The sequence below is a fragment of the Hyperoodon ampullatus genome (assembly GCF_949752795.1).
Source record: "Hyperoodon ampullatus genome assembly, chromosome: 6".
Lineage (NCBI taxonomy): Eukaryota > Metazoa > Chordata > Mammalia > Artiodactyla > Ziphiidae > Hyperoodon > Hyperoodon ampullatus.
The window spans coordinates 118,791,413-118,817,628 of NC_136919.1; the positions used below are offsets into that span (position 1 = coordinate 118,791,413).

Consider the following 26,216-nt stretch of genomic DNA (forward strand, 5'->3'; position numbering starts at 1 on the left):
GGACTCTCAACCACTGCGCCACCAGGGAAGCCCTGAATCCACTTTTAATACTTTCTCTGACTTCTCAGAAAACAGCTGACACTGTGCAGAGTATATATGCCTGTAGCGTGTGTGTGTATGTACGCGTGCACTTTGCAAAAGCATGCTCAAATAATTAAGAAAAGAAACCTTTTGTTTTTCTACAAAAACTACAGAAAGTAAAGCCTGACAACACTTGGCTGCAGGAACATGAATTTTAAAAGGTTGAGAAACAGCATCTCACACCTGCTTCTCTACTCTAATTATGCTATTACTAATCCCATACAGCTGGAGTAAACTAGTTAAATCTGTGTGCACAGAGTAAAATGGCTCAAAACAAAGGCCTGAGCAGCTTTCCTATAAGCCAAGTGTTTGAGTTTTGTGATGCAAAGACTTTTCCAGGTATCCTGGCATGCTCCATCTAACCTTGGCTCACGCAGTCCCTTACAGCTCTAGACTGGACCGCCTTAACACTTCCTTTCAGCCCATCTTACACAGGGTTTAAGATTCAAATCCTCCAAGATCACACCCTGACCTCGTCCTTCTCTGCACAGCAAGGGCAGTTAGGAGTCTATAACGGAAAATTTAATAAGAGATTACGCTCTGCCCAGTATTTTCTAAACTCTGTTCATATGTTAACCAAAGCCTTCTCAACAACCGTAGGAAGAAACGCTTATCAAGTGCCAATCTCGTGGAAAGAAATTAACCCATTATAACACTCACGTGGCGGCTGCGAAACAAACCTGGTTCATTAAGCCCAATGTTAGTTTGTATGTGAAGAAAGGTGACAGAGTCAATCTCTTATCTAACCAAAGGGACCCGCCAAGGAATGAATAAGACCAGGCAGTTACGGGGGGTCGGGGGTGGGAGGTGGGATTCAAACTCCTCAGCAACAAACAGTAGCTTTCCTTAATCCACCCCACTTTCTAGTCCCTAACTGACACCCCTCCTCTGCGACGGTTCCCTTCCCAAGGTGGAAACGACGAAGTCCAAAAGGATATGCCCTCTGACCTAAGAGCGGAGACTCACCAGTTTCATATTGGACTTTTGGCTGTTCAAAACCAGTCACTCCACTCCTCAGACCCAGAAGGCGTCTTCCGGTTCAATCTCCGCCACCGGCCTGCAGAGAGCATCGCGGGACATGCAGTCTTTCTTCGCTACGCACCGCCCCCCCCCCGCTGCATCATGGGAAATGTAGTCATCTCTCCGTGCATCATGGGAACTGTGGTCGTCTTTCCTTTTCCTCCCTTTCCTCTCAGAATACCTCCTTCCGTCAGCTCAAATTCATCCCGGCCGCCAATTCATCCTCCCTCTCCACCCCAGCATGATATCATGTCCCCCATTCTGGGCCCGGGATCCATGGTATTCTGGGATGTGTAGTCCCTACGGCTTTGGCGCCCCTTTCCCCTCCTCCCTGTGGGAAGGCGGATGGGCGCGGGACTTGCCGGGAGCTGTAGTTCCCTGGGGCCTCCGGACGCCCGGTCCGGCGCCTTTACTCAAGGGAGGCAGGAACTACAACTCCCAGGGCCGCCAGGCGGCAGCAGGTGGGAGCGGGGCTGTTGATATCAATATGGCGGTTGTCAGCCAGACAAAGACAGTCAGTCTGATGTGATTGAGACAAGGGAGGTTTTCAGGGGGAGACTGGGAGATAGGGGCCTCCCCTCCCCCTTCTCCTCTTCCTGCGCCGGCCTCAACCCCTCCCCAGTCCCCTCCCGACGGGCGCCCCACGCGGAAGACACCCCTCCCCCTCCCGCTTTCCCCTCCTCCCTACCTCAGCCCTTCGTACCGGGACGTTGGGGAGGGGGCTGTGCCGGGCGGAGAGAACTCAGCAAGGATTCTGAGGTGAGTCGAGCGGTTTGGAAGCCGGACTATCTCAAGTCTCTTTCCTCACTTCTTTCTCTTCACTTTTTTTTTTTTTTTGGAGGGGTTTGGGGGAAAAAGTGAGTGGGCTGGGGATGGGTCTCTTAAGCGGCCCGACTGAGTGGAGGGAGGAAGCGGGGGGCTTCCGACGGGGGCGACCCGGACGCAGGGTCTGGGGTGGGGCAGTTTGTGGGGGCGGTAATGGAAAGGCGTCGGTTGCTCCCCAACTCTTTCCTCCTGGTTGCCTCCCCGATGGGCGGAAGGTTTGAATCCTGGAGGTGGGGTCTCATGTTTGGAGTTTGGGAAACTGTGAGGGGAATTTGAGGTGTGTGGGTTTGTTTGGGGTGCAGAACTGTGTTTGAAACTGGGTGACGTGTACTTGGGTGATGTGTTCGCCTTGAATAAACGACTCCGGAGAGGAAGTTCGAGAGCCGGAGTCGGAGCTTTTAGCTGGGCCTGGGCGGAGAGGCGTGCGCGAGGTGCGGGTCCTGAACCTCTGGGCTGGCGACGCGGCGCAGGGTGGCCGCGGTGAGCGACTCGTTTGTGTCCCATCGCCCGCTCACACTCCTCCCCGCCTCCCGGGACGCATCTCCACCTCAAACTCCGGGCAGGAGCCCTGGAGCGATGCGGGGGTGTGGAGATGGCTTTTTGCATCCTGAAGTCGGCAGCTAGGTGGGAAAGGAAAAGTGTTCTTAATATTTTATTCCGGAACCGTGTTTTGGTTACACTGTTGGGGCTACTTTGAAAGGAGTCCTCCACCCACCCTCACCCCGAAACAGTAGGTGTAGGGATCTCGCTGTGGTCTTCGCGTTCAATATAGATTAAACAGTACTTAAGATTCGGGGGCTTGGGGGTGGGGCTTCGGGAGTGCTGCCATGTGTACGCGTCTCTGTGTGTCTACTGAAGACACGGAATGACTGTTGTGTATCCTGAGATAGGGCGACTTATTTTCGTAGTAGGAAGAACTGTTGGAAATTGTTGGAGGTGCGGGGGGAGTAGCGGAAAGGCGCTGCTTGTATTTTTCTCCTACCCCACCCTGTTCTGTCTCGCATTTGTCTGAAAGCTGGTATGGAAGAGAGAGGAAACACTGGGTGAGTGAAGGGGAGAATGCAGTTGGCATTAAAGATTCTGTACTATGGAAAGTTGAATGGTGGTATAGAGTGGTTGCTGTTTTTATTTACCCTGGAGCTTTAAAAACCCTACGTATCATATAGGAGAGAATGATGTGACTAGTTCATTTCTCTGGGATCCTGCAGGTATAGAAACCTCTGTCTTCTCTCCCTGCCTGCCTGCCTGCCCGCCCGCCTGCCTGCCTGTCTGCCTTCCTTCCCTCCTTCTTTCCTTTCTTTCTTGGCGTGGTACATTTCTCTTCCTGGATGGACATGCTGCCTCCTGTGCCTGTTTATTTAGTTTGTGCTACGTGGTTGTGCTTTTAGTGGTTTTGCTGTAAAATGCATCATTCGATGAAAAGGACCTGTATTTGTTTTTATTTTGCATTTCTTCCACAGGTAATTATCACATCAAGATCGCAGTGCTTTGCATTAAACTTATTTTAAAATTGCACAACTAAGATAGACATAGTTGAATTCTGTGTATAAGTCAAGTTTGGCAAATTTGAATTCTGATTTTTTTTTCTTCCTAGTTTCAGTTGGAGTTATAAAGGAAAGAGGATTGCAACATCTCTTGTTTCTCACAGTGTTTAATATTTAAAAACATTACACCAGGAGATTTAAGATAATATAATTTGTCCTTCTTTCGGTCTGAAATATAAGTTTTTCAATAACCATTCTTTTGTCACAGATTTTTAGTGTAATGGACTTTTAAATAACTAAAGGATTTGGCATAATTTCTCTTTCGACTGCTGAGAATTTAATGTATTTACATATTTACATATCCAAACTTATCAATTCTTGAACCTATCAGTAAAGGACCTTAGATACCATAAAAACTGAAAGTCACATAGTGTGTAATTTTATGGTATGTTTTATAACCTTTGATTTGAAATTTCTGCAGTTGGTCATTCACAGATAAGCTGTCTATAAACATGAGGTAGCATATATATTTAGATTGACCTGAATAGAAAAAAAAATGGATGTTTTCTAAATCTCAAATTTAGAACATACAATATGTTGATACAAAGTTGAGGTTTCAGTTTGCTATAGACTAGGATTTCCAGAATTATTTGTTTTTACCTTCTATTTTAGCCTGAAATATTACTTTGCAAAAACTGGAGAAAAATCCTGTGTAACTGCATAATAGAGTGTTTTTCTGCTGAAAGATATTCTATTAGACATAGTGTTTTAAAATGTTCAATAATTATTTTAGAAATAAAAAGACTAAAATGTTTGTTAAGAGTTGGAAAAATATTAAAATATAAGAAGATTTTCTCTTCCACCCACCCTCGCCTCAGATTTGCTTTTTGTTTGTTTTCCTCTACGGAAATGCAAAGTTAGTTACTGGGAAAGGCGTTCATTAAACTTTTTCTGACTAGTGTTTTGGTTGAAACCAGATATATTTCTTGCATTCGATGGGGTGGGGTGCTTCTGTTGCATTTTAGGCACTGAGCATTAAAATGTTATAAAGCCTTTACTGCAGGTTAAAGCATAATACGTTCTCAGCATGTGGAAGTCATATGGTTTACGAAAAAAGTAGAAAATCAGGGCATTGGTGCCTGTCAAGCTTAGAATTTCATCCTGTAACTGTGAAAGACATATTTATTTAATGTGATTGCTTCTAAAAATGTTGCCTGTATAATGGGAGGTTGAAAATCCAAACTGTTTTTAACCAATCTGTTGCTAGTGTACTGCATACTGTGAATACTGTGGTTGCAAACGTGCATCAAGGAGCCTTTAGGGGTCAGCTTTATATTGAATGTCTTTAGTGATGCTTCATTTTTCACTGCTGTATGAATAGATTTCAGTCTTTTTAGCACAAATCCTTAGTGGAAGCATCACTAATAGAAACTTAATAGCTCAGTATTGGTAAGTTATAAATATATTTCAACAAACCTTTCATTGTTTCATCTTTTAAAAAGATAGAAGTGACCAATTTATGGCAATATTTGTGGCAAGTATTGATTGGTATGGCATTGCTTGTTTCAGAAGAAGTTAAACACATGGGGAGTATTTATGCTTAATTTGTTCATTTTGGATCTTTTGTTTGTTATATTGATAATAAGTCCATTCCACTTTTAATGTTTCAGATAGCTTCCATGTTTCCTGTAAAACCATGTTTGCTTTTTCGATTCATTTCTTTGCAGCTCTTCTATTATTTTTGTATGCAGATCTTTAAACTTGACTTATTTCTCTTGGGAATTAGAAATTTATTCTAGGGTGTCATTTTTCATAAATGAAAGTTGGTATACTCCTCAACTTTTAAAAAATGTTAACATTTGTAGGTAAACTTAAAAATGCTCAGTGAAAGTAGGTTGGGTTTGTTTTGTGTACCTGCTTTATTTAGGTTTTTTTGGCTTCCAGAATTAATTTTACAGCTCCCTTTGCTGTATGGTTAGATTATTTTCTTAACTGTTGGCTTTTACTTCTCAATTTAGTAGAACTTTATAAAAAAAGTTGTTTATGAGTGGAAATCACAGCTTGTCTAAAGTGTCATGTATGTACATTCACATATGCACTCACATATATAAAGCACCTTTATGTTTGTTTTTATATGATAGTGGTGTATATCAGGCATGCAACCCATAAAAAAGGAATCTGAACCACAAATAATAGGAGACTCTAAAAAACGGCTCAAGCTAGAAACCAGAGTAAGCACCACCACATGTTGTCCACGTTATAGAAGCTATGGAGATTTTCAGTATCACTGCAAACCATAATTTTAGCAGATTCTGCCAAAATCTGTTTCTCTCAAAAAGAAAGCTAGTGGTATTTAAAATTTTCTGAAAATAATATTAAGTAATATGTGATTAAATTCCTAGGTGCAACTTCCTCTCCCCACCCCCTATCCCCCAGCTGACTTACTGGTCTTAGGTCCCATCCTAAGTAAAGAGTATAGATTTTTCTGAGTGATAATGTGATGTAAAACTCTTAGTTAGAGCCTATTTAAATATAACCCAGTACTTTAGATAACTTGTTTTTCTTGATCTTAGATGAAACAAATTGGAAATTTACTATACATTGTTTTGGACACTTTCTAAGAGCATTTAGTTACTGGAAGGCCCTGGCTTTAGCATAGTTTTACCCTTACAGTGGTAATAAGGTTGAAGTTGCAGTAAGTTTTTCCAGTGGTTATTATAATCCTAATGTAGTATTTTACAGATCCTTGACTTGGACTATAAGGATAGTGGGGTTTTTTTTGTTTGTTTACATTTACAGACAGAAGGGGAGAAAAGAACCTAGTCGATTTAACTTTCAAGTAATGAGTTTTACTTTTTTTGAATCTTAAAAGAGGTGTCTACAGACCTCTTCCTATAAGTGGTAAAATGATTCTAATCCATTTAAAGGGCATTTAGATTTTTCTTAAATTTAGAGTGCTGATTATAAGAACGTTTGCTAAATTTCACAGATTTTCTGTAGCTTCTCTGTCCATGTTATGTTCAGTGATGGTCTGCGTGTCATTTATTGAAAATATTTAATAGCTGTCTTTACTGTATGCATATTAAACAATTAGTGTGGAGTTGCCAAGTGGCAGTAATTGTAAGTTATTTAGTCGCATTTTTCAGAGAGGAGAAAGTCAAATACTGTGGCTGTTGCTGATATGAGGATGATTTAATACTAAACCTTTCTGCTTTTGATAAAGTAATGGTATGATCAAAATGTGAAGCTGTTGGCTTGGGCCTAGTCAGTGAAGCCTTGGAATCATCCTCACTCTCCCTTTTCCAATCATAAGTCAAGTTGATTTTATATCCTCTGTATATATCTATTCAATTATTTTCATTCTATTGCTATTCCCTTAACTGAGGCCTTCATCATTTCTGTCTTTCCTCGTCAGTCTCTTAACTAATTTTGAGGTTTCAGTTTTCTTCCTTAGTCGTTATTCACTCCTACCTGATAGATCTTGCTAAAATAAAATGGGAATTTGAATATTGGTCTTGCTTTGCTTATAATCCTTCATTGGCTCCTTAGCCTTTCAGATAAATCCAAACTATCATTCCACCTGTGTCCAAATCTTGGCTCTGCCACTTACTAGCTATGTGACCTTAGACAAATGATTTAATCTGTCTGGGCCTCCGTTTTCTCATCTGTTGAAAGGGAATAAATACTCCTTATTTCATAGGATTATTGTGAGCCCTTAGAATGACGTTGAGTCCTTAGACTGCTCTTGGCATATCGTAAATGTTAACTATATAATTATCATGTTATACCAGATAGTTTATGTTCTGGTTCCTGCCTTATAATTTATCATTACCAATCCCAGACCCTATGCCTTAGCCATGCCAAACTGCTGGTAGGCCCAACAAGCCTCTTTAGTATAGATAAGGAGGGTTGGGTGTGAATCTGTGAGAGTTGCAGTTGTTAGTAATGTCTTCAAAAGTAAAGAATTGTGAACTTTAAAGTATATTGCTATGTGAAGAATGCTTCCATATTCTCTGGCTTCTATTTTTTTCTCCCAAAGTAAAAAGTAATATTAGTCAAATTGCTGCCTAATTCAGGCTACAATTTTAAAATTAACTTTTTAGCCCCGTTAATACATTCTTACGTTTCTAGCCTAGATTTCCCCTTGTTAATCTGACTTTTCTTATCTTCTCACTGACTTCATTGAAGACCTATTAACTTTGTGTAGCTTCTTTCACTTTTTCCCCCCACAAATCTGAATCCTTGTTCCATTTCAGGTAATGTGTTTTCTTTACATCGCTATTGGAACAATTGCATGGTTGCATTATATGATCTGGAAGCCACTTTAGACAGACATCAGTTTTATTTACATGCTGATGTTTATACTTGAGGTTGGGTGGCTCGACCGCTCCAGTTGATTTTCCAAAGTGGTAGATGATATACATACGGTGATTTACATTTTTGTCTCATTCCTCTCAAGGAGGAGAAAGAGTGCCCTGTTTTTACCAAACTGAGTCTCATAAGGATAAATGTTACCCACAATGATTGTGTAGAGGAAGCAGGATGATAGCTAAGGTATCAGTTCAGACTTTAGAATGTAATTTTTGTAGGAGGCTATATTATGACTGTAGTTTGCAACCACTAATTTAGCCAACATTTGCCTTCATGGAACATAATTGTTCACCGTGGGGAACTTGAAAGTAGCTATTCTGAATATTATCTTTATTTGGTTGAAAATCCATTTTCTAGAGTCAAAGATAGCCTGTGTTTAGTTTTACGTTGTAGCTGTTTAGAACCATTAGGGACAAGAATAGTTGCTGTTCACTTTGTTGTCTGAGGAAGACCTCTTTGAAAAGATGGCAATGATCTTATTTGGAATACTGTGTCATGCTCTTCAAAACACTCATATTCCTTCAAACGTGGAAGTTCTAAGGTTGAATATAAATTTCTTTTGAGATTTTTTTCCCCTCAGAAAAAGTTTTTTCCTTTAAATAAAGTATAATAGTTAAAAATATATATATACTGATTGCATTTTAATGCAACCCAGGCATCAACCGACCTGATTATCTTCCGTAAAACAAGATATTGTTAATGGCCGCAAGTGATTGGTTACTTCTAATCTTATGTTCCTTAGTCAACAGCATATCAATTAGGTGCCTTTACTCTGTTATTGACCTTGAAAGTTGGTGTGTATTACCTGGTTAGGTCTCAGTTTTCCAGTCTACTAAACAGGGTATTTAGGTTAATTTTTTTATATTTGTGGTATTTTTGTTATTAATTAAACTAAAGATTGTTTGCTTATTCATTTACTTTTTTAAAATATTCTTTTCTTGTGGTAAAAGTCACATAATATAAAACATACTATTTTAACCATATTTAACTTTACAGTTCAGTGGCACCACGCACATTGACATTGTTGTGTACCTCTTACCGTCATCCATCTCCCAGACTTTTCACCTTCCTAAACTGAAACTCTGTCTCCTTTAAACACGAACTCCCCATTCCCCCTCCCCACACCCCGGCCCTGGCATCTACCAGTGTACTTTCTGACTGTATGGATTTGACTATTCTAGGTACCTCGTTTAAGTGGAATCTTTAAATAATTATGGATTCACAGGCAGTTGCAAACATAGTAGAGAGGGCCCTGTACCTTTCACTCAGTTTCCCCTAATGGTTACATCTCACATAACTTGAGTGCAATATTAAACCCAGGAAATTGGCATTGGTACTCTGTGTATGTATAGTTCTTTGCCATTTTATCACGTGTGGATTCTGTAACCACCACCGCAATCAAGACACAGAACTCTTATCACCCCAGAGATTAAATAATTCCCCTTATTCATAAATTCCGTTGTTTTGTCAGCATAAGGAGAAAGATACCAATTATTGGGTCAGTAACGTCACTCTTCTGCCTTTTGTGGTTTGGAAGTTCTTTTGGCACATCTTGAAAGTTTTTTTTTAAATTAATTAATTAATTTTTGGCTGCACTGGGTCTTTGTTGCTTCGCGTGGGCTTTCTCTAGTTGTGATGAGCGGGGGCTACTCTTCGTTGCGGTGCGTGGGCTTCTCATTGCGGTGGCTTCTCTTGTTGAGGAGCATGGGCTCTAGGCTCATGGGCTTCAGTAGTTGTGGCATGTGGGCTCAGTAGTTCTGGCTTGCAGGCTCTAGAGCGCAGGCTCAGTAGTGGCGGTGCACAGGCTTAGTTGCTCCGTGACATGTGGGATCTTCCCGGACCAGGGATCGAACCCGTGTCCCCTGCATTGGCAGGTGGATTCTTAACCACTGTGCCACCAGGGAGGCCGATCTTGAAAGTTTTTATGGAAAATTCCAATTAAGCTTTCTTATGAGAATTTAAAAATTGGCAAGCTTTACTTAATTGAAGATTTACAATATTAGTACCTATTAAACATTTTAGTAAAAAGTTAACAATAATATTAAAAATGTCTGTAAATCGAATGTGTATGATTTAAATGAATTCAAGGCTTAAATGATATATTTCTTGCCAGAGAGGATATACGCTAGAATCTGTATTAGATAAACAAAATTATAGGTATTGTGACGTTAGTTTGGTCTTTGACAGTGTTGAAGCAAACTTATTGGATTAATTTATTGTGAACTCATGTTATGGTTTTATTTGGGATTTGTTATATGGGAATACTCTTCAGAGAAAGTCAGTTCAAAGACTGTTTTCAGAGAAAATATCTTTAGAAGAAAAAAAATGGTAAAGATACTATTGTTAGTCTAGGTACAAGAAAGGACCATCAGTCAGGTTAAAGGCTAGTTACAGGGCTGGCCTTTGCCTCCCCTTTATCAGCTGTATGAGTTATAAAGCCTGTCTTCAAAGATGAGGCTATTAATCCAACGTACTACTGATTGTTACAGACCTCAAACAACAAAGGTCTGCTTTAAGTAGGCTTACAAAATATTTTCAAATATATTAACAGAAAAGATATGTCATGTGGTTTTTGTCTCTTCTGGGTTTGAGACAATTTTTTTGTCAACACTGATAATTTTCTTTGAAAACATCAATTAAATTTTAATTTGTTTCATTGATAAGAATATGGTAAATATTGGTGGTTCTTCCTGATAAGTAAAATTCATATTTAGAGAACTTGCTGGCTATCTGAGATTTCACTTTCTTCCTGGTACAATTTTTTTTTCTCTTTGGATTTATCTGTTGCCAGCTTTTTGTATATCTTGGTGTACATTCTAAAAAAAACAGTGCTTTAATCGGGAATTGTTTGGCTTCAAGGAGAGGTTGTTGTAGGGATCCAGCTCTTTTCGGTTGATAAAGAACAACTAGACCTTGTGCAAATGGGAGAACTGTCAGGATCTGAGAAGCTAGTCTCCCTCTGCCTCTCATTCTGGGGATATATGGTTTCTCGTCTTGCCTTCTCTTTACAGGTCTGCTTCATGTACCTTTCCCGCTTCTCCCTTCCACTTCTATTTGCCTTGCTATCGTTTTTCTTGGTTTCTGCTTCTCCATAACTTTGACTTGCACGTGGATTTGGTTGGCCATATTGCTGACTTGAACTGATCTTTCCTTCAGCTAAAGCTTACCTCCTAGTGGTGACAGTGTGTTTCTTTTAGTTCCGTTGGCGAGAGAGAAATCTGAATGTATTGCATGACCATGAGTTAGATGTCTGTTCCTATTCCATGACCTTGGTGAGTAGGATGCAGGAGGAAGTCACCTTTCATATAAAGCTAATGCCTTTGTGTGCTCTACATGAGGAGGATTCTTTTGTGGGGATTGAACAGGGCATTCAGTTAAATATGTCAAGACTAGCAGTGCATGTGTAGGTACTCTGGGATACAAAGGTGAATTGAATGTCATCCTTCAAGGATCAAATAATTTTCAGGAAATGGCAGAAGTCTCCCAGTATAATTTAGGTTAGCTTTTTATGTTAGCCACCTCAGGCCAGCCAGAACGATGACACAGTAGGACTACAGAACTAGCCAGGATTAAGGAAAGAGAACCAGAGGGAACACTAGAGACATGGCTTCAGCTTCTACAATCTGAATCACAGATCTGCTAAAGCATGAAAGTACCTAGAAGCCCTTCTTTCAAGATCCTAATTGCTGCTATCATGAGGCATCCCTGTTGAATAAAGACGCTCTCTTTTCAGTTCCACGTCATATCAATAGACAGCTTTTTGGCCACCATTTGTCCCATCGTTGGGGTCAAAAGACATCTTAGAAGAACTCACTCCTTCACAATTCCAGAAACTGGAGCATTCTCACAGACTCTGTCTGCATAGTGATTAGAAAATGTCTTCAATCCTTGATAAGCTTTTGCGGTAAATCAGGACAAAGACAGGACATTTGCGCCTTTCTACTTCGGGGCAATAAACAGGAATTCAGATGCTGAGTCTGTAGCAGTGAGCATCTTCTTTAACACAGATCTGGTAACATAACAGTTGACATGTTGAATACTGGAGAGGGTGTGGAGAAAAGGGAACCCCTCTTCACTGTTGGTGGGAATTGAAAACACTATGGAGGTTCCTCCAAAAACTAAAAATAGAGTTGCCATATGATCCAGCAATCCCACTCCTGGGCATATATGCAGAGAAAACTCTACTTCGAAAAGATGCATGCACCACAGTGTTCATAGCAGCACTATTTACAGTAGCTAAGATGTGGAAACAACCTAAATGTCCATTGACAGATGAATGGGTAAAGAAGATGTGGCATGCATATATACATATATATATATATATATATATATATATATATATCACAATGGAATATTACTCAGCCATAAAAAAGAATGAAATAATGCCATTTGCAGCAACATGATGGACCTAGAGATTATCATACTAAGTGAAGTAAGTCAGACAGAGAAAGGCAAATGTCATATAATATCACTTCTATGTGGAATCTAAAATATGATACAAACGAACTTATTTACAAAACAAACACACTCACAGACATAGAAAGCAAACTTATGGTTACCAAAGGGGGAAGGGGAGGGGGAGGGGTAAATTAGGAGTTCAGCATTAGCAGATACAAACTACTGTATATAAAACAGATAAACAAGGTCCCACTGTATAGCATAGGGAGCTATATCCCACGCTCCCAATGCAGGGGGTCTGGGTTCAATCCCTGGTCGAGGAACTAGATCCCGCATGCATGCCGCAACTAAGAGTCCGCATGTTGCAACTAGAGATCCTGCGTGCTGCAACTAAGACCCGACACAGCCAAAAATAAATAATAAATAAATAAATAAGATTTTTAAAAAAAAAATCTATGATGTCAGGGGAAAGAACTAGAGCTCCCCCACCCAATGTCAGTATTGAAGTCGATATGGATTTCAGGGCTAATAACTCCAGAACCAAGTCTTGATTATGTTACCAAACCAGGACTGAAATTTTAGAAATAAACACAAGTCAAGCATAGGCAATGAAAGAACCTAGAAGATCTGAGTCAATACAAAGCCACAGGAGAGAAACAGTTGTGGAGTGTTTACTTCTAACACAGGCTGCAGCAGAGGAAGGAAGGCAGTGCAACTTTTGTGCAAAAGAATTGCCTGGAAAGAGTATTAAAATTTGAGTTTGCTGAGCTCTACCACCAGATTCCTAAAATCTTAGATGGGCCTAGGAGTATGCATCCTTTATAAACATACTAGAAAACTCTGATAATGTGGTCCTCAGAACATTTGGAAAATGCACGGACAAGCATAATACCTACTGAGAACCTTCTACGTGTTTGGTTTGTGGTAGAGGGCTTGGTAATCTTAAATACCTGTTTGAAACTCGAAATGTTTTCTCCCCGACATTTGCCTGCATTATGTTAAACGTTGCATATCCATCCTCTATAACTGTTTATACCACTAAATTGTGCCATGGGATATGCTCTGGTTAAGCAAGGCTGTTTTTCTAGATGTTATACTTAATGGTTAGTAAGATCGTATGGAAAAACCTGAACGAACTTTTTGGCCAACCCAATATTATGCCCAGGCATCGAGTCTTTTATGGTTATATCATCAGTTCATTTTCTTAAACTTTTATATTTTCACATTTCAACTCTTAAGGCAGTCTTGCCTTCTTTTTTTTCCCCCAATAAATTCTCTCCTATTCTAGTTTTCTGGATCCATTAAGCAAGATTTTTTCATAGTATGCCATTTTGAAACTTTGCCCTCACAAATTTAATTACTTACTTTTTTGGGGGTCTGTCATCAGTCTTCTCAGAGTCTTAATTAATCCTAGAATATTGAGCTGGTTGAGGACATGGACTTAGGAGCCAGACTGTTTAGGTGCACATCTGACCTCCACAACTTACTCTGTAACTTTATTAAACCTTGCTATGTCTCAGTTTCTCCATCCGTAAATTGGAGATAAATGTAAGTACCCATATCATAGGATTGTTGTGAGCATATCAGGCAATATTGTAAAGTGCTTAGGAGAGTGGTTGGCACAGATTAAGGCACACCTTATTATCTTATTATTAGTTGGCTCTGCCTTTGTGTCTAAGGTATTTACTCCTCTCCTGTAAATAGAATTCTCATATGTTGGAAGTAAACCTTTCCTAGCTAACTTATTTTTTGTTTGTTGATTTGTTTTTCTCAATCCTTTTGTAGGCCTTAGTTGCCTTTGACACAAATGCCTATTTCCTTTTAGTTAAAATTTCTTCTATCCAGGTCTTCTTCCTTCCGTCATCTTTTTCCTTTCTTGTTAAAATTTACCTCTGGTCTTAGAGTTCCTACATTTAAAACCTTTAAATCACCCGTTTAGTACTTTCGTTTCCGTACCTCTCTCCCTCCTCCCCCATCTAATTTATCAGCAATGTTCTGCTGATTCTTTCGCCATCATGTCTCTTAGATCATTCTCTTCCTTTTTACATCTGTAGTCGCCCTCCTCATCACTTCTTGCTGAGATGATTGCAGCAGCAAAACTGGCCTTCCTGCCTCTTCCCTGCTCTATTCCATGCTGCACAGTACTGTTAGAATAATTTTCATCAGACACTTTTCATCAAGTCATTCAAGAAGCACCTTAGTTCGAATTGTGTTATATTTCAGTTTTTTATCCTTGTGCTTTTTTTTTTAAAGGTTTTCTAACATTTTTTTCCCTCCCTTACCAGCATTCTATCTTCTTATTCTTAAAGATGTTTTCTGTATGGCATTCAGGTAAATCACCTTTCTTCCTGCTGTATGTTTTCAGCCTTTATTTCTTGGTATTTGCTACTTTCTCCATTTAATATGTTGCTATATCCTTATCTTTCCAGTAAAAATGTTCTTCTTAAAGCCTTCTCTGTCTGAGGAGACATTGTCCAGTGAACCTTGTCACACTTGGACCCGTCATTTTCTCTGTATATGAGCTGCACTTACATACTCAGTTACTAGTTTATATAATTTTTTGTATTTACTTGTATGTCACATTTTAAATATTTTAGTTTTCATTTCATGTGTATGAATTGGATTCCTAGTTGAAGTGTAAAGTCCTTGTGTCTCCTATTGGCTTATCCTTCTCTGCATTCTTTTCTCTCCCCCTTTAATTTTCATAGTTCATTTACTATGTCTCCTTCATCCAACCAATATTGATTACATATTATGTAAGACCTAGGCCTAGACTTTAGGAAGCTCACAGTTTGGTTTTGATAGGATCAGAAGGAGGACTCAATCCTGAGTTACAAGATCTCAGTACTATATCTGAGTTATTCTTGATTCACTAATTTCTCTGACTCACCCTTAAAAATAGTAATTAGCACTCAATAGATTGCTGAGTCTAAGTTCCTGACAAATATTTTTGCTATAGAATGCTGGTAGTAATGACAGTGGTTCAGAATGGTCAGAGTAGATGATAGGTAGGAATTTTAGGTTCACTGTCTTCTGGGGATAAGCTCAGTTTTTCCCTCTTTTATTTTACCAGAGCAGTGGGAGATCTAGGGACTTAAAGATTGCATTTATGAAGTTATTATATAGAAAAAAATCTAAGCAATGGAAAAGTATGTATAAAATAACAAGTGTAGCTTCCCCCTCTTCTTCCCAACGCATTCTACCTTGGTTCCTGTCTATTGGTCATAACAAACCTTCCTAAACCATAGTAGTTTAAAACAGCAATAATCATTTTATTATCCTCTTTCAGGGTTCTGGGAGTTGCCTCAGTTAAGTGGTTCTCACGTGGGCTCTCTCGTCTGGAGTTATGTGAAGGCTAGATCACCCATGTGTCTGATGCCCAAGTTGGGAGAACTCACACAACTGAAGGCTGAGATAGCTGCAGCTTCTTAGGCACCTCTCTCAGTCTCTCCAGTATGTGGTCTCTCCAGTATGGTGGCTTCAGGATAGTTGGATTTCTTACATGGTATCCCAGGGCTGGCTCCAAAGGCAGGTGTCCCAAAAGAGAAAGAAAGCTAAGCATATCACTTTTTATGACCTAGCCTTGGAAACCACACAATGTTACTTATCCAGGCAGTCATGCTGGCCTGCCCAAGTTCAAGAGCTGGGAACACAGACAGAGTCTACCTCTTGATAGGGGGAGTGACAACGTTCTAGAATAATATGTATGAAGGAAATATTGTTGTGGCAATTATGGAAAATACAAAACATCAGGGATAAATGCTGTTAATAATTTGTTTTACTGTTAAATCATTTTCTCTGTATGTACAAATCATATTTCCAACTGTCTACACATGATTTTATCATACTCCAACTTTTTTTTTAATGTCATTAGGTAACTTTGCTATATTTGACATGGATATATGTTATCCCATTACATGACAAAATAAATATTTAATATTCTAAAAGGTAAAACAACTTATTTGATAGATGTTAGAGTTACTGTTTTTTTAAAATTTTTATTTTATATTGGAGTATAGTTAATTAACCAACTTATTTTTTATTTAACAACATATAATGTTGTCATTACTCACCTTATTTTTTTTGAACATCATAAATTAGTGAATCATAATTTGCCATAACCACTTCATCTAATAGTAGACATTTAAGCGTTCTGGAGTTTATGTATAGGAACCTCTTTGACTGGTAGTCGATAGGCCTGCAGTAAATGTTGCAATAATAGGACTACGTAGTCAAGAGATAATAAGCTTTTTCCTCATGCTGCTCTTCCAACCATTTGGAAATTGTTTCTTAAATTTCTTTTTTTCCCTTTGCTGCTGCTGCCTCCTTTTCCTCTCCCTGGTCTGACTAATTCAGTAATTCGGTGCTTCTGTCTTGATCTCAGAAAAGATGTGGAAGAAATGGGACTATCATCATATATAAAGTAAAGCTATCTTATTTGGCACTTTACCAATTCAAGGATTGTTTTTCTTTCTTCCTGTTAAGTATAGAGAAGCCATTAATTTCACCTAGTAGTTGATCAATTAATCAAAAAAATTGGCTATAGTAAAAATCATTAAAAGCTGATTACTTATACATTTCACTTTAATGAAAAAATATAAATATACATGTATTTATCAACCATTTGATATAGGGTTGTGGGTCTCCATTGGGATGATTTTACCCCCTGAGGATATTTAGCAGTGTTTGGAGACACTTCTGATTGTCAGATCTGGGCAGGGGTGCTGCTGTTGCCATCAAGTGGGTGGTAGAGAAACCACTGGTAGGATGGCTGCTAAGCATCTTTCAATTCTCAGGACAGTGTTGCTTTCCACCCCCACCTGCAGACAAAGAATTCTCTAGTCCAAAATGTCCATAGTGCTGGGGTCAAGGAACCTTTACGGCCAAGATCTTTTCTGGGTGCGTGAATTCACAGACTGGGACTCTGCATCAGATTTTCATGCATAAACCATACCCATAATGTATTATTTATGATTTCAAGTTTTGATTTCTTTTAAATGGAGGTAGACCTTAAAGACACTTACTATATAATCTGTGAGTCAAATCTTAATATTTTATTATTTTCCCTACGTCTACAGTAGTTTCACGCCCACCCAATTCAATAGCATTTCTTTTTTAAAGTAAATCATTTATTATACCAAAATATCCCATCTTTTTTTTAACCTAATTTTTACAGAAACAATTCTTCCTACTCATATTTTGTTAGTTTAGATAAGATATAATTAAATTCCACAGTTGCAAGAACAACTGATGTAAACGGTGAGGGAGCAAACCAACCTACTCTTGGTTGGCACACAGAGGAGTATGTGAGATATTAGCCTTTAGTATCCCATGTCAGTTTGTTTTAGAAGGGGAATCTAGAAGGTGTTGGTTGATTGTGATGGTTAATTGTATGTTGGCTAAGAGCTTCTATATGAGCAGTAAGAAACTGAAGAATCTTTTTGTTTATCAAAAAGAATTGTTTTCAAAGTAAGTTCACTGAAAACTAATTCTTAAACAGGCCAAAAAAACCCCAGAAAACCAAAACAAAAACCACACACATACACAGCAAAAGTAGACAGACAAAAAAACCTATGAGCATATTATAACGTTATATTACAATTGCGTTTGTCTTGCCGCCAATTGGTTGGATTTATAAGGACGTGATGGAGGAGAGCTGGAAGAGGCGATACCAGTAGTAGCCTTTGAAAGAGAATAATGGTCTTCACTCTTGATTTATATGCTTTAGTGGTAGGATTTCAGTGATCTTTGGTATTTGGGATAATCAGGAAGCCTCTTCTATTTAGAAGTTATTAAATCATTTTGCTGGGTTGCAGTCCCTCTCGTGAAATATATTTAATCATATTTTTTTGTGCTTCAAACACCAGCTGGCATTACTCTATTTAACAGATCTCTGTTTTAAGCAGGCTAACTTCCATGATTGTCTTTTGTCTTCCTAGATTACCTTCATCTGGACCTTTGCATATTAAACTCCATCAGCCAGTCTCTTGCCTTTTACTAAAACATTTCTTATACTTCTTTAAAATACTTGAACTCAGTATCTCAATTTTACTAGTTAATTAAAGACTTGATTCTAATATATTTCTGATCTTTGCATTACTAGCACTTTTTTCAGTTTTGATTATATGGATTTTCAGAATATATGCATAATTTTGGTTACATGAATTTGTGCAAGCTGACTCATTGCCTAATAAAAATGGTGTTATTTAGAATTTAATCAGAGATTAATCAGAGAAATCCAGAAACTGGCATTTTAGATACCCTAATGAATTATTAGTCACTAGTACCCAGTGGGAAATATAGCCTGAATAGATGGTTAATCTCAGAGCTAGAGGATTAAACTGAATTAGCATAGGATTGTTAATTACTATTTCTGTAGTTGTTGGGGGGAAATGTTAGGTCTTCTTTCCTGCACTTTCTGCTAATGGTGGTGATTTCTTTATGGAGAAAAACTTGTAAGAGAAGGATAAGAGATTACTTAGAGCAGCGTAACTGAGCTTAACTCTTACTTAATGAGATTTTTAAAAATTATCAGTTTCTTCCCCTCAAGCTTATATAAAAACAAAATTCATCGTATAAAAATGTTTTGTATATTTATGTATTGTCTTACAAGACATTTATAAAATACATTACATTTATAAAGTACTCAATATCTAAACGTTTTTTAACTTTGCGTATCCATCTCCTCTCCCTTTTCAAGCATAATGAGATTCTTAGGAAAAACTTCTTGAAGATGATAGTTTTGAATGGATTACCAAACTAATAATTCCAAACTGATAAAGATAGTAAATTTTAAGTCAAATATGTTTTAAGTTATCAGAATTATTTGGAAAATAATTAAGTGGGATTTTGGGGGAAAATTAATTTCTTTTAAATGAAAGATTATTTTCCAAATGAACCATATACATAGGGTTCAATTTAGAAGAGGCATAGTAAACATTTTAGGACAATTTATTCCATGTGTGTGGTGATGATGTCTTGCGTTGTTGGTACTTGTATCAATAAGCTGTAATGTAGAATTCTTGAAAGGAAGGGACCAGAAATAATCTGGTTTATCATTTGTGTCCAATAAGGAAATGAATAAAGATGTTCTCCTCTAAAGTCTTATTGCCAAGGTAGAACTCAGGTCACTTATCTCCTTGTTTCACACTCTCTCCATTGTGCTACCTGTTATCAAAGACAATAAACTTTCTAATTGACTTTGCTCAAATTCTGCAAATTTGTGATGGGCACTTAGGGGATTTGAATAACTTCCTTTTTATACATGGGTCTAGATTTTTAACAGTAATTCAGTTTATCTCTCTTTTGTTTTCATTATTACCTCATTGTATAGTATCCATTATCTAAACAGTCTCATCCAGGTAGTATAAAAATGATTTGTTCAGTCATTGATTTGTTTTATGCCTCTGCATTTGACTGTGTTGTCTTAGGAAGCCTTCAGGCTGCTCAACTTCACTCTGGGATCTTAGGTATAGCTACTGTTCTACTTTTGTCTTGAGTCTTCCAACCATTTGCTGACCCTTACATTATGAAGCTCTTCTCCTAGAGATCTCTTAAGTAGTATATGTAGTCATTATATTGCCTGATTTAACTCATTGATACACATTTGGGGCATCACGTTGTATTGATATAATGTGTAGATATTAGTTTATATTGATTTAAATAGCATTTTTGCATTAATTTACAAATGAGCATAGAAACATGTTTTTGGTTTAGTTTGTACTTTTATTTTAAAATGATTTATAGAACCTTTCCTAGGACCATAATTTATCGAAGTTTTAAGACTAGGTTTGTTATTTTTTTAAATTCAAGCCTTTTTTAGTTGAGGGAAAGGGAAGAAAATGTACATTTATTAAATATATATAGTTTGAAGATTTTTGTTTTTTAATTATAAACTCGAAAATATATTGATAAAAACAGAAAGATACATGAACATCTATTAAAATCTGGGTTACACAGAAGGCCTTAAAATTTGGCATTGATAAATATACCACCAGAGTTGTTGGAGCATTTGAAAGCATGTTTACAAAAAAAATTTGAAAGCATGTTGAGTTTGACCTACACTGATAGGTATGATGGCCAATTGTAAGATAGTGGAAAAGTGGTACACACTGAAAAAGTCTAAACATTAAGTTTCCAATCATTGGCTGACTGATTGTTATGGAAAATACAGTAAAAATGAATGGCTGGAAATGGAAAAAAATAACCTAAACAATATAAGATACAAGTCCAAATATTTTATTATCAGATTCAGCAGATATATTGTTTTGTGAAATTGCTGTTAAAGTTTCTAAACACATATTCTTAACTTCTGTAATTACCTAGTTATGGACAGTCTCAGACAGTTAACAGTACACATAGATTGGTATTGGTCTGCAGACCACATTTTGAGAAGGACTGTTCTAGAATATACAAGTATTACAAATACTGTGTACTAGAAGTCATTCCTAGACTAGGAAGCTCTCTTACAGGAAATACTGCTCCTGCAAACAATACACAGAGGCCTCACCCTACAGTGCCGAGTGGCCTGCTGTGAAGACCAAAAAATGGGAAATGGGAATTTAAAAAATTTTTATTGAGGTATGGTTTATGTAGCATAAAATTCCCTTATATTAAGTGTATATAATGACTTTTAGTAAATTTGCCAACTTATGCAAAACATCACCTGAAAACAGGTGATTAAACAAAACCTTGTAAACAGATGTTCATAGCAGCATTATTCATAGTAGACAAAAGTAGAAACAGCCCAAATGTCTATCAGTTGATGAATGGATAAACAAATTTTTAGAACATTTTCATCACCTCCGTAAGATCTTTCATGCTCTTTTGTACTTAATTCCCATTCGTGTCCCCATCCCCAGTCAAGCACTAATCTATTTTTTGTGACTACAGATTTGCCTTTTCTGGACATTTCATGTAGATGTAATCATACAGTATATAGTCTTTTGTGTCTGGTCTCTTTGATTTACCATAATATTTTTTATTTTGATCCATAGGGTAGTATGTATCAGTATTTTGTTCCTTTTTATTACTGAATAATATTTCATTGTATAGAAATAATACAGTTTGTTTATTCACCAACTGGTGAATATTTGGGTTTTTTCCAGATTGGAGGATATTATGAATAATGCTTATGTGAATATTTGCATGCAACTTGTGTGAACGTGTTTTCATTTCTCTTGTTTGACTTTTTAAGAAACTGCCAAGCTGTTTTACAGCCCCACAAACAATGTACTAGGGTTGCAGTTTCTTCACATCTTTGTCAGCACTTGTTATTTTCTTTTTGGTTATAGCCATTCTTCTGGAAGTGAAGTATTATCTCATTGTGGTGCTAATTTGCTAATGACACTGAACAGCTTTTCATGTGTTTTTTGCTCTTTCATATATCTTCTTTTGTGAAATATTTATTCAGGTATTTTGCCTATTTTATAATTAGGATGTTTGTTTTCCTATTGAGTTGAAAGTTCTTTTTGTGTTTTAGATACACATCTTTTATGAGATACATGATTTTCAGATGTTTTCTTCTAATCTTTGGCTTTTTTCTTTTCTTTCTCTTATTGATGTGTTTTGAAATGAGAGTCTTTCAATTCTTGGTAAAATTGTCCCTATTTTAAAGAATCACAGGACTAATGAAATAGGAGATCAGTGGCAGGGTCTGTTCTTCAGCCCTGTTTCAGAAAGTACTTACATAATGCTGGAATTTGCTTGCTGAACGATGCTAAATAACTCAATCACTATTTCAAACCAGATCTCCTGGTAATGTGTTCGGGGAGCTGTTTTGCCAACATAACATTGACATAAACATCGCCTTTTGTTGTAATTCCTCAAGTAGTCAGGTTTCTTAGTTGGAGCAACAAACACTGACTCTGGCTGTTTAAACTAAAAGTAAATTTATAAAATGGATGTTAGGAAGTTCTCAGCATTTCTAGGAAGACTAGAGAACCAGCCTTGTACAAGGGGAAGAGCTGTTGCGGGCTGTTCCCCGGCAGGAACCACAGCCAGGACCACACCTCAGGTCTGGTCTGGTTATGACAGCATTATTGTTGCTTCCTTACTACTGCTGGCACTAGACCAGTGATGCTGCTGCTTGACTTTTGTTGCTGCCCTGAAACTTAATCTTGCTACAACGGTCCTCTCTACTTAAGAATGTTCTTTCTGGGGACTTCCCTGGTGGTCCGGTGGTTAAGACTTAACTTGCCAGTGCAGGGGGGTGCGGGTTCAATCCCTGGTCGGGGAGCTAAGATCCCACATGCCTCGTGGCCAAAAAACCAAAACATAAAACAGAAACAATATTGTAATAAATCCAATAGAGACTTTAAAAATGGTCTACATCAAAAAAAAAAAAACACACACAACAAAAACAAAGAATGTTTTCTGGTTGTTTGTGACACAAATTCCCAATTCAAAGTTTGAGGCAGGTACCTCTGCCAGCCAATGCTCTGTTTCTAAAGGAAGCTGGCAAAGGAATATTTGGCATTTTCAAGCTTCTTAATAAGAGATAAATCCTACATCTCATTAGTGTTTAAAGTCACTGAAGTATTTCACATCTAAAAAGAAAAAGAAAAAAGCTTCCTCCAACCTCACTTTCTCATCTAGATTCTGCTGTATATCTCTTCTGTCCTCTACAGGCAATATGGACTATAGGCAGCTTTCACCTCCATTTCCTGACCTTTTATGGACTCCCCAATCCACTAAAATTTGGTGTACACTGTTACTAATCCCCAAAACTCTTTTCTGCAGTGTAACTAATATTCATGGACAAATTTCAGTCTTCCAGTTTGATATCTCAACAGTTTTTGTTAGGGATCATGCCTCTTTTTTGAAACACTTCCTTCCTTGGCTTCTTTGACACCTCCATCTTTTGGTTTTTCTTCTTAGTCTCTTGGAGGCTTCTTCTTGCCCTCTAATAAAAGTTTTCAAGTTCCTCAAAGTTCTGCTCCAGGCCCTGTTTTCTTATCATTACACACTCCATAGGCAAGCTCATCTATTTCCATAGCCTCAGTTACCACTTATAGACTAGCCCAGACCTCTCTGTTGAGCTGCAGAGAGAACTTTATATACAGTTTAGCCATTTCTTCTTGGGTATCTCAAAGGCATCTCAAAATCAACACTTCCAAAAGTCACATTCAGGTTTTCTCTTCTACTATTGCTTGTTGCTTGAAATGACACCACCAATCAAACATCTAGTCAAGCTAGAAACCTGGAGACTATCCCTGACTCTTCTATATCCTTCATTCCACATCTTCTAGAATTCTATTTATTAAATATCTCCCAAAATTCATCAGTTCTCTCCTTCCTGCAGTCACTCTGGTTCAGGCCGTGTTCAATGGTGGCCTAAAATGGTTTACCGTTAAAACCTTCTAATAACACTCCCTGATGCTGGTCTTGCCCTCTTTCCTACAGGATAGCCAGGTGGATAATGTTAACTCCTTAAATCTTTCAGTGATAAACCCTTGCCATTAGGATAAAGTCCAGACTGTTTAATGTGCCTTATAATTGGGCTCTCCAATATATTTGCACCCACTTATCCCTAGATTTCTTTCTTTCTTTCTTTCTTTCTTTTTTTTTGGCTGCTTTGGGTGTTCATTGCTACACTTTCCCTAGTTGCAGCGAGCCAGGGCTGCTCTTCGTTGCGGTGCGCGGGCTTCTCATTGCAGTGGCTTTTCTTGTTGTGGAGCACAGGCTCTAGGCGCGGGGGCTTCAGTAGTTGCAGCATGTGGGCTGCTCAGTAGTTCCGGCGCGTGTGCCCAGTAGTTGTGGCTCACGGGCTCTAGAGCACAGGCTCAGTAGTTGTGGCACATGGGCTTAGTTGCTCTGCAGCATATGGGATCCTCCTGGACCAGGGATCAAACCCATGTCCCCTGCATTGGCAGGGGATTCTTAACACTGCGCCACCAGGGAAGTCCCTCTAGATTTCTTTATTTCTGTTTTTCTTCTTGCATTTGTTACTTCAGTTATACTGAACTTCTTTCAGTTTCCCAATTGGGCAGACTTTTTCTTGCCTCACTTATCCCACATGCTGTTTAAGTAGGACACTTTTCTCTCCCACTTCTACTTTACCATCCCATTTCCCCGCTCTTCAACCCGGCAGTGCCCACTAATTCTTCATGTTTCAATTTAAATATAATTCCCTAGACTAGGTGAGGTCATTCTTTTGCATGCTTCTGGAATACTCTGTACTTTCCCTAAAAGGAAACTCATTACCATTTATTGAAATTATTTGTCTTTCTTCCCATTAGACTGCAAACTACATAGGGACAAGAATCATGCTTAGAGGTATACACACACACACACACACCCCTACACACCTAACTCTATAGCACCCAGCATAGTGCTTGACACACAGTAAATGTTCAATAACTATATGTCAAATGAGTAAGAGACTCTCCTCTGTTCAAAGAAAGAAAGCCTTGTATTATCAGTAGAACCACTTGAGAGAGGTGAGTTCTATGTACTGGCCTTAGGTTAATCTATTTAAAAATGCCTAGAATTTCATAAATCTAAATTATCAAAGTGGATATTAGAAAATTATTGGAACTTATATAGTAAAATCTATCTTTAGGGACTTAAGGCTAAAACTGTAATCATGGAATCAAATACATAACCTATCTATTAAAGAATGGTCAATGGGAAATTCAACTTAATAATTAAAAGTTTAAATAACTCCCATCAAAATCATCTTTTCCCTCTTTTAACTGTGGAGAGGCACTGTTTTACAGAGGACACAAATATCTGAACACATGCTTGCCCTCTTCTCCTTTATCATGACAAACATCTGTATCAAGTTCAGCCTAGCATCCTTTGAACCACAGCTCTAAAGGCAGCCATGACAGACGATGTGGCACTGAAACCTATTTGATATCCCTAGCCTAAGTAAGCACTCAGTAGGGTTTGAATTAATAAATGAATATGTGGTTTTCATTTCTGTGAGGACCTACCTATGTGCTTAGAAATTATTCTACTTTATATGAAAACAATATTTTGCTTTTAATACCTGTAATGGAAATGAAGTGCTTTATAAAAGTCAGTGAGTGCATTATAAACATATACAAATAGAGTGGAAGAACTACAAAGAAAATTTCTACAGAAAATATTTTTATTTCTTCAAAAGTGGCAATAAAAAGAAATCCTGCTGGATTAGAGTATGAGTTGGGATAGTTTCAGTTGCAAAATTACAAAATCTATGAAGATAACTTAAACTACTGAAGGAATTTATTCATTTATGTATCAGAAAAATCCAAAGTTAGGGCAGCTTCAGGCAAAAGTTGATCCAGAGGCTCCAAGATATCATCAGTAATCTTTTTTCGTGTTGTGTTGTGTTTTGGACTTTGCATTCTCAGTTTCCTAAAGCAGCTCTGTCCAATAGACATACAATGTGAGTGACATTTGTAATATTAAATATTCTAGTAACTATGTTTAAAAAAGTAAAAATAAACAGATGACAATTTTAATAATGTCCTTCATGTAACTCGGTATGTCCAAAATATTGCCATTTTAATATGTAATCAGTATAAAAATTATTAATGAGATACTTATTCTTTTTCATGCTAAGTCTTCAAAATCGTGTATATTCTACACTTAAAACACATCTCAATTGGGACTAACCACATTTCAAGGAATCAGTAGGTACACATGACTGGTGGCTGCTGTAGCAGACACCACAGTTTTAAAACTTCTGCTTTATCTTAATGCTGCTTCTCCCAATTTCTTCAAGTTGGCCACCTGCAGTCATGGAAACGTCCAGGCCCGGAGTTTTCTTTGTTGGGGTATTTTTAAGCTATGAACTCAGATCCTTTAATAACTGTTGGACTGTTAAGGTTGTTTCTTTTCGTAGTTTATATATTTCAAGGACTTGGTCCATTTCATCTAAGTTGCTGAATTTATGGACATAGAGTTTTTTTTACTTTGTTCTTTTCATCTCTGTAGGATCTCTGGTGATGTCCTCTCTTTCATTATCAAAAAACTATAACTGATGGAATGTTCGTGCTTCATTTGAGTGTATAAATACCATTTTACCACCGCACACCACGTTTAAAT

At 37.9% G+C, this 26,216-nt stretch overlaps 1 protein-coding gene across 1 annotated transcript in view; it reads left to right on the forward strand.

Annotated features, from left to right (window-relative positions):
• The first annotated feature begins 1,778 nt into the window (after positions 1–1,778).
• The window catches only part of HMBOX1 (homeobox containing 1), a 169,156-nt gene continuing 144,718 nt past the window's right edge, over positions 1,779–26,216 (forward strand). The window contains exon 1 of the mRNA XM_079705773.1: positions 1,779–1,860. The gene's annotated coding sequence lies outside the window, so the exon portion shown is untranslated. The remainder of the gene's footprint in view (positions 1,861–26,216) is intronic.